This window comes from Erithacus rubecula, assembly GCF_903797595.1.
Source record: "Erithacus rubecula genome assembly, chromosome: 2".
Lineage (NCBI taxonomy): Eukaryota > Metazoa > Chordata > Aves > Passeriformes > Muscicapidae > Erithacus > Erithacus rubecula.
This window is the reverse complement of record NC_136685.1, coordinates 97,716,162-97,730,200: the sequence shown is the minus strand read 5'-3', so window position 1 is coordinate 97,730,200 and position 14,039 is coordinate 97,716,162. Positions and strand designations below refer to the sequence as shown.

Sequence of the window (14,039 nt, the reverse complement as noted above, 5' to 3'; positions counted from 1 at the left end):
GATGATTTTGGGTTTTTTTTAACCATCCCTGCCTATTTGGCAATGCTGCAGGCAGTAACTTACTGGAAGCTAAGTAAAGCCATGAAACACTTGGCTGCAGCAGTCAGCATCAGAATGCCTTTGCAACTTTTATTTAATCAGCAGGCAGCTGTACTGAGAGAGATGAGTCTGCAAAGGCATCTCTCTGTGAGGAGCTGTGACACACACTCCTGGCAGGCACAGGTGTCTTGCCCCCAGACAGACTGCAACAGGAGGTGTGGCTGGGAAGGGCTGGAAAGGCTTTGGCAGCACCTGGAGCACACACCTGAGGCAGGAGAGGTGTTCAAGAAGAGGAGGTAGCCTTGGGGCACTGCTGGAAATGCTTCACAGACCTGTCCCCTTACTGCAGAAGCCTGTATCCATCACCAGCTCCCTCCTAATCCCTGCCAGCTCATGCTGGTAATGGCCCCTCCTTGCCCTCCTGTCTGGAACTGGGCTACACTTTAAAATCCTAATGCAAACAGGCAAACCTTTAAAAGCTACACCTGCAAACATGTCAAACTACGGTGTTCATTCTTAAATATTCAAACTAGCTTAATTATTCTTAATTGCTTTACTTACTACTGACAGGATCTCATTAACATGGCTAAAAAACTAATCAGACCAAAATGCTCGCTATATTTTACAGTGTACATAAGGGAAGTATCAGAATGCTTGAGGGCAGACTTTTGCTCAGTTTTTCCTGAAAACACTTTTGTCTCTGTCAGCAGCTGCTGTTGTGCTGTTTTCCCTTCTTTAACATTTTTCTAGTGTTGTGTCTCAAGCTGGTTTGAGATAAAGTATAGGAAAATGTTGATTTCTGTCAAGCACCATGAATACAGGCAGATGGATAGAGAGGAGAAAATACAACAACATGGCAAGCATTATTAGCCATGATTTCATATTTACTTTAAAAGCTTTAGTGAGAATATAAAAGTGGTTTGAGCATCAGACTGATCCTCTAAGCTCCTATTTTATGACATCCAACACCACATTACTCTAAGATTTCCAATTTAGCTTAGAGTGTACTTTTTTTTCTGTGTGGTTCCTTTGTTGTGCTTTACTCAGAAGCCCATAATGAGGGAAAAAAACCAGCATTTCTATGACAAGACCTATTTTCTGAAAACCATAGTGGCTTTCATTAAACCTTATTTGCATTCTCTCTTTATTTATCCCCTCAGTGTTGCATTCCCTTTCTTGTGCATTGCTTGATGCTGGGGGATTCATTATTATATGGATCACCAACAGCATCACTGGGAATTATTCTGAGATGAGTGAAGCTCCTTTCCTGCCAGTTCTTCCATCCTGGTAAGTCTCAGCAAGACCAGACAATGGCAGGAAAGACTCAGGAGAGGTTCTCCAGGAGCTACTAAAAAACCTTCTTCTTCCTCAGCCTGAAAGATCCACTGGAGCATCTGAGGAGCTCCAAAAAGGTTTTTAGAAACACCAGGCAAGAGCAAATTCTCAGTCTGTTTAGCATTATGTCCCCATTGGCATCAACAGGCTCTGGCTGTTCACAGCTCAGTCTGGCACCCAAAATTCTCCAGCCTTGCTTTTATGAGATCTTGAGATGTACTCGTGGCTCACAGAAGAGCTCTATGCCAATGTTGCCTCACAGAAAAAGAAAACAAAAAAACAAACAAAAAAACTCCAAACAAATCACGTGTTAGCTAATTATTAAATACTTAGCTCTGCTGCAGCAGCATCTCGTGGTAATTTAATACCTCCATGGACAACTTTCTTGAAATAATAGGTGGAGAGCTGGGACTTGAGAGAGCTGAGTGTAGTTCTCTGCTGTTGCAAAATTAGATCTTTGGCAGATCAAAGAGCAATGCTGTGCAGTGACAGGGTATCTGTGTACATCCCAAACCCTTGGGAGAGGGGGTGCAGAGTAATGGAATTGTGGTTATACTGTTATTCTGTGTGAAATCATAGAAAGCAATTCAAATGTGAAGTGGGTGATTAAACCTCAGGGTTTTCAGGAAAGCCCAGTCAACCCCAAAATGCAAATATGGCATTAAGTTTGTCTTGTCTCAAATGTGAACACAAGAATATTTTTCCAGTCAGCAAAAACAGTTATCCCAGAACTGGAGTGAAGCCTTTGTGTTTGGTAAAAAGGAGTCAAGATTTGGATTCTAAGCAGAAACATATTCAGGCCTCTTCTGTAGATTTTAAAGGCCTATGAGCAAATAACTGGTAATTCCCACGTTTGCAGTTATCTGGCTTGTAAATGTATTTACCTTGTAAAATGTTGGCTTTTTTTTATCTCTTCTGCTATCAAAAGTCCCCTAGGGAATATTCACCCTGCCTTTGCAGATATTTTTGGAGATAGTGAGAAGAACAAACTTTTAGAATATCACCATGGGCTGGGAGTCATGCAGACAAAGATGTCAGGTCTAGGGACTAAAACTGGTGTCCTAATGCTAATTTGAATCCATCTCCAGAATTGTGGAGAGCTATCCAAGACAATTCTTGTCTTCTCTAAGATCCATTTCATCAAAATTGAGAGGAGATAGTGACATGGTTTGGGTGGCCAGTAACTGAACCAGAAATGTCACATTCCAGCCTGACTTCTCCAGTACTCCCAGCTTTCATGTTCAGCCTGAAAAATAAAGCAAATAAAACAAAAACACCAAAAATAATCAAACGGCTACCTTAAGTTAATATATGAGAGGAGAGGAAACTCTAGGTTGGTGGTGAATGGTCCATGAAAGTAAGAAAATGCTCAACCCCACTGCAGTGCCATGGTTCCTCCAGCTGTGCATGCAGCTTGGAAAAGGAATTAATTAGTGAGTTGATTAGTTAACATGTAGCAATGTGAGGGTGGGGAAAGGCTGCAAGATAATCATTACCATTGTTATCAAAACCACACAGCAGCTTCCCATAAATGCCTTCTTTATTTCTCATGTAAAGGATGTCGTCAGTACCAGAAGAAATTTTTCATCTCAAAAATTTCTATTAAACAACTTGGTACTGGATTCCAATTTGAAACATATTCTAACTAGCAGACAATATGAAACAAAACACTTACAAACAGTCTGGAAAGCATGAAAATCAAGTTGTTTTTCAAGAAAGTGTGTTTAGATATAAAACCTGGGGGTATATTTATGCATTTCCAAGAAATGTGTATCTTGGAACTCAGATAAACACACACAGACTTTTTCTGTTATTTCTAGTATAAATTATAAGCTTGCTTTTGTCTTTTTCCCTTGAGTGCCTTTGCAAAGTTAATTGTCCCTGACTCCTTGCCAGTATTACCTCAGTAAATAAAATATATCTGCATTGGCAAATGCCTTGTACTGTGCACATGTCAATTTCAGTAGATCAATAAATTATTTTCCTGTAATCTCCAATCAAAGGTATATTCTACAGAGTTTGCAGAGAGGCTATCACTCTGTGGAAGTGCTTGTGCACCACCACATCAATAAGCATATTAAAATATTCAGAAATAGGTAAAAATATTTTTAGCTGGATAGATTTCTGCAGTGTGTGTCTCTGGCAAATCTGGATGACTCCTTTCCTCAGGAACTCTGCCCAAGGCATGTCTAGTTGTGCCTAGAGGTGGAAGTTCAAATTGGAGGAAGGAAAGCACAACATCCTAAGCTTGGTGCAGTTGTTCCCTCTGGGTGTTGAGGTGCCCTGACTCTCCCAGTCACAAATTCCACTGCACAGACATTGTTTCTGGGCTTGCAGCTGGGTGCCCCATCATCACACTCCACACCCTGTCAGGAGTGTCCAGCTGCTGCCCTGTGGCAGGTTAGAGCAGCAGCATCCTTGGAGTCTTTCTCAATGTCTCATCATCACTCCAATGTAAGTCAGAGGACAACTTGATCCATTGCAAAATTATGGCTGAGTTAGGTCATCATTTTTTCCCTTGCACAGCTGCATTCATTGCTCATTCCCATTTCTCAGTTTTGCAATTTCTTTGTCAAAGTTCTCCTCTACCCATTTCGAGGTCAAAAGTTTCCCAGTACTGTGTCAGGTTTTTTGGCTGATTTTTGGAACAATTAGAGATGAATTGTTGATCAGAAAGATGACAGAATTACCGAGCACAATTAACCTTTATTGTGTTCAGCAGCAGGACAAGCCTAAGCAGCCCCAGGTGAAATCCCTTGGCTCTATAAATCCCAGTTAGGCTCACATTTGCTGTTATCAATATGTGCAGCCTGACAGATGCATTTTTCTTAGCCTGTGAGCAATCTCCATTTGCATGGTAATGAGGCTTTCCAAAGGCATTCAGCAGGTGAGACAGGAGATGAACTCCTTCCATCAGCACTGTCTCTTCACCAGCAGTGGTTTCCAGGAACAGGGAGAGCTCCAAGGGAGCCATTCCTGATCTTAAAGCTGACTTGCCACCACCAGTGATGGAGCAAGCTGCTGCCAAATCTACTCATGACCTAACCAGCTGTATTTTAGGATACAGTAATTTATATACACCCTTACCATAACATTGGATTAAAAGAGTGGACAGGAGATGAGAAATAACAGTTTCACCAAGTTCTGGTGGGCTCTAACCCCAGTTTCCTAATGAGGGTTATTCCAGCACCATTCATCTTCCTCTCTGTCTTTTGATGACTAACACTGAAGCTGCTGCCCAAAATAAACCTCATCAGACTCAGTTTGAGATCTGGAAGATAATTAAATTTCCAGGGTGCTGCCCTGTCTCCAGCTGTTTTCTCCTGGTGTATCCTTGCCACAGTTTACCTTGTGCACCCATGTGAGCCTCTCTTCTCCAGCCCTCCCTTAACTCCTCAATTTTCTCCATCACTGTATTTCCAGGCTGATCAGTCCTAATCTGTTCATCCATGGTTTCATTGTCTAAAAACTGTGACAGGCTCCCACTGTCCCCACTGGAATTTGTTGTAGCATCTCCTAAAGACCCTCCTGAGGAGAGCAGAGAGGAGAGATTTGTCCCACCCTCTCTAAGGTGTGGGCTGACAGCAGCCTCCTCCCACAGCCACGACAATGATCTTCTCCAGCCTTTCTCTAATGACTCCAAATAACAGATTTGTTTTTCCAGCACAGGTGGTATTTATCCAGGCACCCACCATCTGTTTTCACAACTTTCCTGGCACAGGTGCTGTTCATGGGTAAGCTGTTTCCTCCTGCTGGGATGGTGCAGAAAATCAGGTCCCAGCTGTTTTCTGCCTGGTAGTTCATCTGGGCTCACTATTCCCATGCATTCCCACTATTTCATTGCATTATCCTGTGAGTTATATAAAGGTAATGTTGTACAGAAACCCCTTTCCCCAGGCTTCCCCAGTGATTGAATTTTCTTATGTTATTAGAGGATTTGTTTCTCTGTTGTTTTCGGTAACAGTGAGTAATTCCCATTAAATATTAAGCAATTGATTTGCCACATTTGTCAGGGGGCTTTTTTTTTTTTTTTTTAAGTAATTGATTGATCTAGTCACTGCAATTACAGTAAATCAGCTAACTAAAAATAATGCCAAATAATTAATTTACTTACTATTTAAATATTACAAATTGCCATAAATTACTGCAAATTACTTGCACACAGGGTGAATTTTCTTATCACTTGCAGGGAATTGAATGATTAATTTCCAAATATTATTTATGTGCGCTGTGTTTTGGTGCTTTGCCATTCCACCTAGTGAGCAATGAACAGGAAAATCCTGTTACTGAGGCTGATCCCAAAGCACTGAGATCCCTGAGGTTCCTCTTCTCAGCTAAATGAGGCAGTGTAAAGAAAAGTAAAAAAACCCTAATGACACTTATGTAGGAATCTGGGCACCTTGGTAAGAGGTTTCTCTCTCATCTGAAGATTTTCTGTTGTCTAATAAGGATAAGTTCACATTTCTGTTGTTTCACTCACATGAAACATGAACATTCTGGCAATGCCTCCCCTATGTGACCACTTCTTTGAGGAGGGGGGAAACCTATATGAACATAGAATCTTTGCAATCTCTGAGCTACTGGTAAGTCTGCTGGAAACTACCAGAAACAGCAAAAAGGGATGGAGGGAAGAATAAGAGAGACAGATACTCATTAAAATAATGACAGTACTCTTGTTTCTAGAGGAAACCATGTGAATAGATATTCATCCACTAAGATTACAAAATATTCCTGTGCTGCTGAAGATGATGGGAGATTAAGCCAGACCCCTTCCGGTCTGTGCTGCCACAGAGCTTTTTCCCTCTGAAAACTCAGTGCTGAGGAGGGTAAAAATTCAGCCTCATGAGATTCAAAAGGATAAAACAGTGGGCTGTCTTGGGAGTCCCATTCTTTCCTCACAGTCAGTGTTTATTTTGAAGCAGTTGTGAAATGTCCTTGTGGAGGTGCAGAGAAGAAAGGACTTGGGAGAGCCCCAGATCAGATTTTACAAACCCCTAAAAAGCACTTGGGAATTTGCTCAGTTATAAAGCCTGTGATTGAAGAATCACAGGATCCTGGAATTGTTTGGGGTGGAAAGGGCTTTAAGGATCCATGGGCAGGGATGGCACTCTCCAGGTCAGGCTGCTGAGGGCCCATCCATCCTGCCCTGAACACTCCTGAGGGAAATAGCAGAGCTGGTTCTGAATGTGCACATTGGGATTGTAACCCACAGTGGGATTCTGCATCTGATAAAATGCCCCTGCTCTCCCTCTCACCAAGCTTTGGGACACATTTGGAGCCTGCAAGGGAGATGTTTTTCATGCAAACATGGGCAAAAGATGTGCTGCAGGAATGTAACTCATGGTGACTAAGGGAGCATCATTCTGTCAAGGAGTTGAAGTTCTCAGTGCCAGATGCTTCACACCACGGCACCAAAATCTTGTTTGTATCTCATTTTCTTCTTCTGTTAGCCTGAGTTTTTTATTCAGTCAGTGGTTAAAGTTGAAAACAGAAGTTTAGAGATATGAGATAATTTCATCCTTTGAAATATTAAAAACTTGAACAGATTCAACAATGAGCAACCTGCTCCTCCTGGCCTTGCTCTGAGCACAGGGAATAAACCAGAGTCCTCCAGAGGTCCTCACCAGCCTGAATTATTCAGTTTTGCTTATTGCTTATGTCACATATTAAATACATGCTGTCTGAAAAGGCCTATAGTGCCCTAATGATGTCTCTCAAAACTTCCTATCACACACAATATAGACCTGCAGGATTTCTTCTTCATTTCACCCTTGGTGTGCTTATGTGGGTGTTAAAAATCACTTCAGAAAGTTTAATTAATTCTGATTGGTTCAATCTCATTTTGTCACCAGCCTCACTCACTCCATAAATTAGCCATCCCTGAAGTTTTGCTTTCAGCCCAGTCTCAGGTTTGAGAGGGATTTCCAGAGCAGTAACAAATAACTAATAATGCCATATTTGCCCTTACATTGCTGTCACTTGAAATTTTGAAGTGTATTCAGACCCCTCCTTATTCAGAATAGTCTTAATATTTCCAACAAATACCAAAATGTTTCTCTAAGTTAAGTGAAACACTGAAGAAATGGGAAACAGATGATTTATTTTCCAAATCACTCTTTCCACATTTTTTTTTTATAAAAAAGGAATTATGTTTGCAATGAAACTTTCATTTCCAAATACCAAGAGAGAAATTATCTTCTTATCTTACTTGTTTTGAGATGGTTAACTTGGCAGAAGCAAAAGGAGCTCCTCAAGTATGGCAGCATTGAGGAATCTACTTTTCACCCTGGAGGAAAAAAGTTCCACCTGCAAAGCTGTGGCAGAGCTTTACTCCAAAAAGTCCCCAGTGGCTTCTGTTGCCTTTGCATTGCTCCTACTTCCCCTGCATCCCTCTACTTCATTTTCAGTCCACAGGACACTCCTCCAAAAGCTTCCCAGACCATCTTTCATCTGTCTTCTCACCAGGTGGTCACACCAGCTGCTTCTTTACCTTCTCCTTGGCAATCCCTGCTCCAGTGGGTCTCTCCATCACCATGCTTGCCATATTTCTCTGCTCCTCCTTGGCTTGCCTTCAAGTACATTCCCCTTCATCACAGTCCAATTTTCAGTCCTGTAGGAGACAGGAAAAAAAAGCATTAAGTGAAAAGAATTCAATGGACTGTACAATCATAAGCATATTTGCCAGGCTATACCAGGAATGAGTTGTTAATGAAAATGAAGGATAAAATTGTAACAAATGCAGGGTATGGGGGTTTTTCCAGTTGAAAGTCTTTCTAGCTTGCAGGTGAGAACAATAATTTCATTATTTCTGAAAAGACCTGGCAAGAACCCAGGCCCAGAATTTGATAGTGTTGAGAATTGAGGTAAGCATAAAAGAGTTATTTCTATCTCAATGAGATTTGATGTTCCACTTAAAATCAGCAGATTCCCTGCTGGCATTAATTGATGTCAGAGAACTGTTTCTTCTGGAGCAGCTCAAAGACACACCAGCCAAGAAACTGCCTTGCTCTATTTCCATGTTTCCCTTCCTTCCCTTTGCCTCTCAACGGAAAAAAAGCCCATCTGAAGGAGGAATACAGATGAGAAGCCCAGAATTTACTGCTCCTCAACTCTTGTAAGGACCCAAGTGAGAAGAAATTGTTCCAAAGACCCCAGTTTGCAGGGCATTTAGGCAGCTGTGCTTGTTCAAGCATTCCCTGTCCTGAACTGAGCTTGGAGTGCTCCCATTCCTGATGAAGGAAGCCCCAGGGAGGGCTCAGCATCAGGGATTTTAAACTCTGCAGTGTAATGCCCCCCTCATCAGACATTTCTGGTCTGTGAAGTGTTTTTCACAAGGCAGACAAAAGACTGAGTTTTTTGCAGGGTGGCTCAATACTATGGCAACGAATGGAGTGACCTCTCCTTACCCTGCACACTGATTCCAGAGATCAGGGAGACATTCCTGCTGAGGGTGCACATCCCTTCCCACTCAGCTGTGCAGGCAATCCTAAAAGAAGAGTTAGAAGCAAATTCAGTTAATCCACGTGCCCCACAAAGCCAAACATCTGGATGTAGCAGCTGTCTAGTAACTAGGAGGGTACAAGGGCTAGAAGAGGTTTCTCATCTCTGTATGGTGATGGCAAACAACTGGCCTTTGACACAACCTAGAGTTCATCCATGCACAGTGTACAAAACCAGGGCAAGTTTGCTGCAGCTCCTTTTCAATCTGGGGAGGGGAAGAGAAAATGAGAGGCTGAGTTTGGAGAACATCGTGTTTCCCAGGCTGCACAGGAGTTTAATGTTCTATTCAGGACAAGATAAGCTTCTAAGAAAAATTGCTTTCTTCCATATCTGCAAGAATGCAATTTGATCTGTTTTTAAGAGAGAAAAGGATTTTTTTTCCTCATTTCCAGTAATTGGCTAATAGTTGTCAGGCAAAACAAAAAGAAGGCAGAGCTTGCTCATTTTCCTACAAGGGCAGCCAGAAAGGAACAATTTGGTCACTCTGATCTTAGAGGGTTGATGTTGGTCCACCAGCACCAGCAGCATCTGGGCTTAGAGAAACAACCTGGACACCTGCTCATTTTCCTGTGTGTGCAGACAGTCCCTTTCCATAAAACCTGCTACAAATGTTCCCTGTGCCCATCTTGACATAATTTGTTCATTGCACCACTTTCCCCAGAAACTTCTCTGAGGTCACTTATCCCCTGGATGCAACAGAAGTCAACCTTACAGCAGGGATGTAGATCCTGTAGATAGGTCTGGTAGCTCTTGTACCCTGGAAACCAGTGGGTAAGGGCAGCTTTGGTGTTCCAAATCTCAGTTTTTATCTAGGCAGGAAAGGCTTGGCTGCTCCCCCTGGCTGGAGCATCTCCCAGTGGGATGATGTAATTTTCTCAGTCACACAGTGGGACTGAATGGGCCAGCAGCAGATGATATCTGCCTGGAGGGAGGATGGGCTGTGGAAAGATGAAGATGATTGCCCCAGCTGGTTTAAAGATGGCCCATTAGCAGATGGTGTGTGCCACAGAGATAAGGGTCACTGCCCCACCCAGCTCCAACAGATGGGGATAGAATACACATTTCTGGCCATGTCCAGCATTGCAACCCAAGACAGTGGGACAATCACAGGCCCAGGAAATACAAGTGCTGAAACTCAGAAATCTTAGCTGATATAAAGGATTATTCAGCCCAGTCAGGCTGCTCTATCACAAGCTGTCTGCACCTTGTCACTCTCCAACCTCTTGCCACAGCCCACAACAGGCATGAATCTTCAGAAAGCATGAGGCACAAAAAGTTGCACCAAACCATTAAGTCAGTTCCTAATTTCAAACACATTCCAGCTAGAGGACAAATTCTGCACACACCCTGCTTCAACCAATCTTGCAAAAAATTTGTTGCAGAGGACTTTGGCAAGCTTTGCACTGTCCCTTTCTGTCTCCTCCTGTGGAACACACGTGTCTCATCCTCCTGCTGCAGGTTCTGATGGCTACAGCAGATGTGCAGAACCTGTAACCCATCTGCATTGCCTTGGCACTGCCAGGGGACTAGGCATGGCCTCGAGTTAAAATCCAACAGTAACAGGTAGAAAAACACCATACAGTCCCTGGAAACTCTGCATTTCCACTGCCAAACTGACTGCAACTGACTCCCCTCAAATGAGGACAGTGTTTTTGCAACAGAGAGAGCTGCATTCAGACTGGGTATGAAAAGATGTGATTTTTGTTCAGCTGGACCACATTTCCATCTGGCAGGTGTCAGCATGCCAGAATTGCTGGGACCATCCTAGTATCTATCCATCTGTCCATATTGACCATCAACTTGAAATACCACAGAAGGAATAAAGCAAAAATCAAAATTCTTCTGCTCAACAGCTGCAAATTCTGCTGATTTCCTAAAAAGAAAGGAGGGGTGGAGGACTCTGTCTCTACATGGTCACTCAACCTGTTAGTGTAGCTGTCACATCACCATCTCCCTCCACCTTTTGAATCCATCAGCTCAAGGCCTTGGGACACAAAGGATGAGAGGTTGAGTTGGGCATCACTCTCTTTCCCTGCTCCTGGAGTGTCACTGCTATCAGCACAGTGCACACACCTCCAGGCAGTGACAGATTTACAGCCCTGTCCCTCTGTGTCATCAGGATCAGAGAGGCCCTGACCCTCAGCATCCAACACCCCAATGAAACAGAGGTTGGACTCAGGTCAGTTCAGGGGAGAAGCTAAACCTCACTGCAGTCAGCATCAATCCAGCCAGGAACAGAGAGGGTCTGGCTGACAGCTGGGAATATAAGGCATAAAACCATGGTAAATGGGCAAAAAAAGAAAAGCAGGGAGGAAAGAGCAAGGTCTCAGCACTGAAAAAAACAAATGAGCAGTATTTAATTTCAGCCCTGCTCTCCATACTCAAAATACAGGTTATCTCACAGAAAACAGTGTTTGATTAAACATAAGGTGAAGCCTGGAAAGTGCATCTCCTGGCAGGTTCCACACCTGGCACTTGCTGAACACTCTGATATTTTGTGCAGGGTGACCTGCCACTCACTGGCCAGCACAAGTCCCACTGGTGGCTGCCATGAACCTGCTATGGATAGGACTGAGACACTTTCAGTTAATGCAAGAGCTACTGTGGTGCTTTGGATCTCTAATAATCAGATTGGTCAGAGCAAGACTGACCACTGACCATCACCACCTTGGGTGCACAATTCAAGTTCCCAACACACTTCAACACTTAGAATCACCAGGGGTTTAGGATTACTGTTAAAAAATGTTGTGGGTCACATCTCTACATACACCTTCCTTGGATGCACTTAGGAGACTTAGGAGCACATCCTGGTTAACCTACAACAATATCAGCCCAGTGCAGCTGGTGTCCAAGCCCAGAGCTTTCTGAGTCAGAGAAAGAGTCTGTCAACACCCCTTTCTCCATTGCCTGTTCCAGTCCCTGCTGTCCCTCTCTGATCCAGTGGCTCAGACTTTCTCCACTTCTGTCCTTTCATGACATGTCTTCAGCCACAGACAGGTGAGAGAAGGAAGACATTGCACTACAGGAGACTAGAATTTGGAAAAGCTTTCCTTCCCTCATCCCACACTGGACTGGACATTGCAGTGGGGCATGTTGACATTCCACCAGGGTTCCTGTGGAAAGAGTTTGTTGCAGCAGATCTCTCACTAGGGGCAGAAATGAGTCAAAACACAGACTCTCACTCAACAACATAAAAAGGGCACTGGATTATTCTTCTTTACAGATTAGCCATCCTGACTCTGACTAGAGCAAGCTCCTACTGTAGGGTGCAGCTGCAGACTCTGACCCCATCAAACCCAGACTAACTTCATATCAGATCTTCTACTGCAGCAACTTTCTCCCTTGTTTCATTCTTCTTTGTGTCTCTCTGGATGACTCTTTCTTCTTCAGGGCTCCTCAAAGTCCTCATTTTCCAGGCCACTCCCAACCAGCCAACCCGCCAACCCACTCCTTTTATCACACTTATTAAACACAGCTGTAACCCATTAAGGGCAAGGCTGTTCCTCTTCTTTGGTAATTAGTACAACTGTGACTTATCAGGGGCAAGGGCAGCTGTAATCCCTTCTACACCTACAGGATTGCATTGTTAGAGGGTGTGTGCTCTCTAACTCATAGTACTCAGAGATCACAGTAAGCATAAATCACATCTGTATATGCCCAAAATCCTTCCTAAGCATCAATTCATTTTGCAGCAGTGATCCCTTTTCTGTTCATTCTAGCTGATCTGTGCTGGAGACAGAGCTGGTAATCCTGCATTTTCAGCCTCAGAATAAGAGGAATGCCCATTTATCACCTTCTATAAGACAGCAAGCTTTGTACCCGTTTTACAAGTTTGGGGAATTGTCTCCTGCTCTTGAACTCACAAGCTTGACAGTGGTGCAGTAAAAGCAAGTAGATTTTTAAAATTCAGTGGTCCAGGCTCTTTCTGGAATCTGTCAGTCACTCTTTCCCCAGAGAAACAAGAAACCTTAGATGAATGTCTCTGCTGGAGTTGTTCTACATGGATTAGTGAAGTGGGACTTTTCCCCTGTGTGCAGATTGACTTCAATTCACCCCAGCTCTCTTTCAATGAGCCTTGTCCAAAGGCAGCTGCTTGGGAAGGAGGAAAGGTAATTAACTGATGCTTTTAGGAACAGTCCTGCAATGAAGGTACAAAAAATGAGCAAAGGGCAAGGAGATGTGGTGCTTTCACATATGCATATTTGTATGTGTGTTTTGGCAAGCAGACTTCAAACAGTGGCTGCCATCAAGGCTTTGCAGAAGAAGAAAGCCAACAGCAGTAAATCTAGGAAGCAGCTGTTTCACAATCTGCCTTCAGATAAAGTTTCTTGCAGACCTGAATCTGGCCTTGGGCTTACCAATACACAGGATCCTCATCTGTGTAGCTCTGACTCTTAAATATGTGCAAAACATGGTAGGAGCTAGAAAAATGTATTGTTTTATTGAGATCCTATAGCAATAAATTTCGCTGTCATTTTTAAGGAGAAAACTAAACCAGGATTCCTTGATTTGTTATCTGGCATCTCCTGCTTTTGCTCTCTGACCATTGTTCCCATGCTCTGTGGGACAGGTTAGGAACCAGAGCTGCTTCCCCACCTCCACCCTGCTCAAAACTCAAACCTCAAATCTGGTCTGCCTTTGAAATCAGAACTTTCCACATTTTGTTTTTCCTATTTCTTCATGGATGTGTCACTTGCAAGCAGAGGCAGGTGTTTGCACAGCAGGTACCATGATATACCCCTTCAAGCCAAGTGTGCAGCCAGATTTGGGAAGGGAAAAAATTATTCTGGTAAACCCTGTGGGTCAAAGAGTGCAGCAAAACCCCTGAGGAGCTGCTGGAGCCCTGGCAGGAGCTCTGGTGGCAGCACTTCTTCCCCCAGAAAGCCAATTTGCAGTCCCAGGTCTCCCAAGCATTCTTTCCTGGTTTTCTGACAACAACATGTTGTCTCCTCTCCCCATGCTGGCTACTTTTCTTTATAAAAATCAGTCCTAAAAATAAAATGGGGGAATTATTTTAATATGTTTTCAACACCTAAAAATCCCTACACCTCAGAGGAAGCCCTGGCAGAGTTTAGCTCCCTTCATCTGTTCTGACCTCCACTGAACACTTAATTCAAGTTTCCATGGCATAGGGTGATCAGAAGCCAGTGTTATTATTATTCATT

At 43.3% G+C, this 14,039-nt stretch overlaps 1 long non-coding RNA gene across 2 annotated transcripts in view; it reads right to left on the bottom strand.

Moving 5' to 3' along the window:
- Window positions 1-1,662: 1,662 nt before the first annotated feature.
- The window catches only part of LOC306797942, a 30,308-nt gene continuing 17,931 nt past the window's right edge, over window positions 1,663-14,039 (bottom strand). Inside the window, exons 2-4 of one of the 2 annotated variants that reach the window (XR_013773235.1) lie at window positions 8,781-8,860; window positions 7,865-7,984; window positions 1,663-2,620 (exon numbers count right to left, since the gene is read on the bottom strand). This is a non-coding gene — a long non-coding RNA (uncharacterized lncRNA). Of the gene's footprint in view, window positions 2,621-6,659; window positions 7,985-8,780; window positions 8,861-14,039 lie in introns of those variants that run through there. The other variant, XR_013773236.1, reaches the window with a different exon arrangement.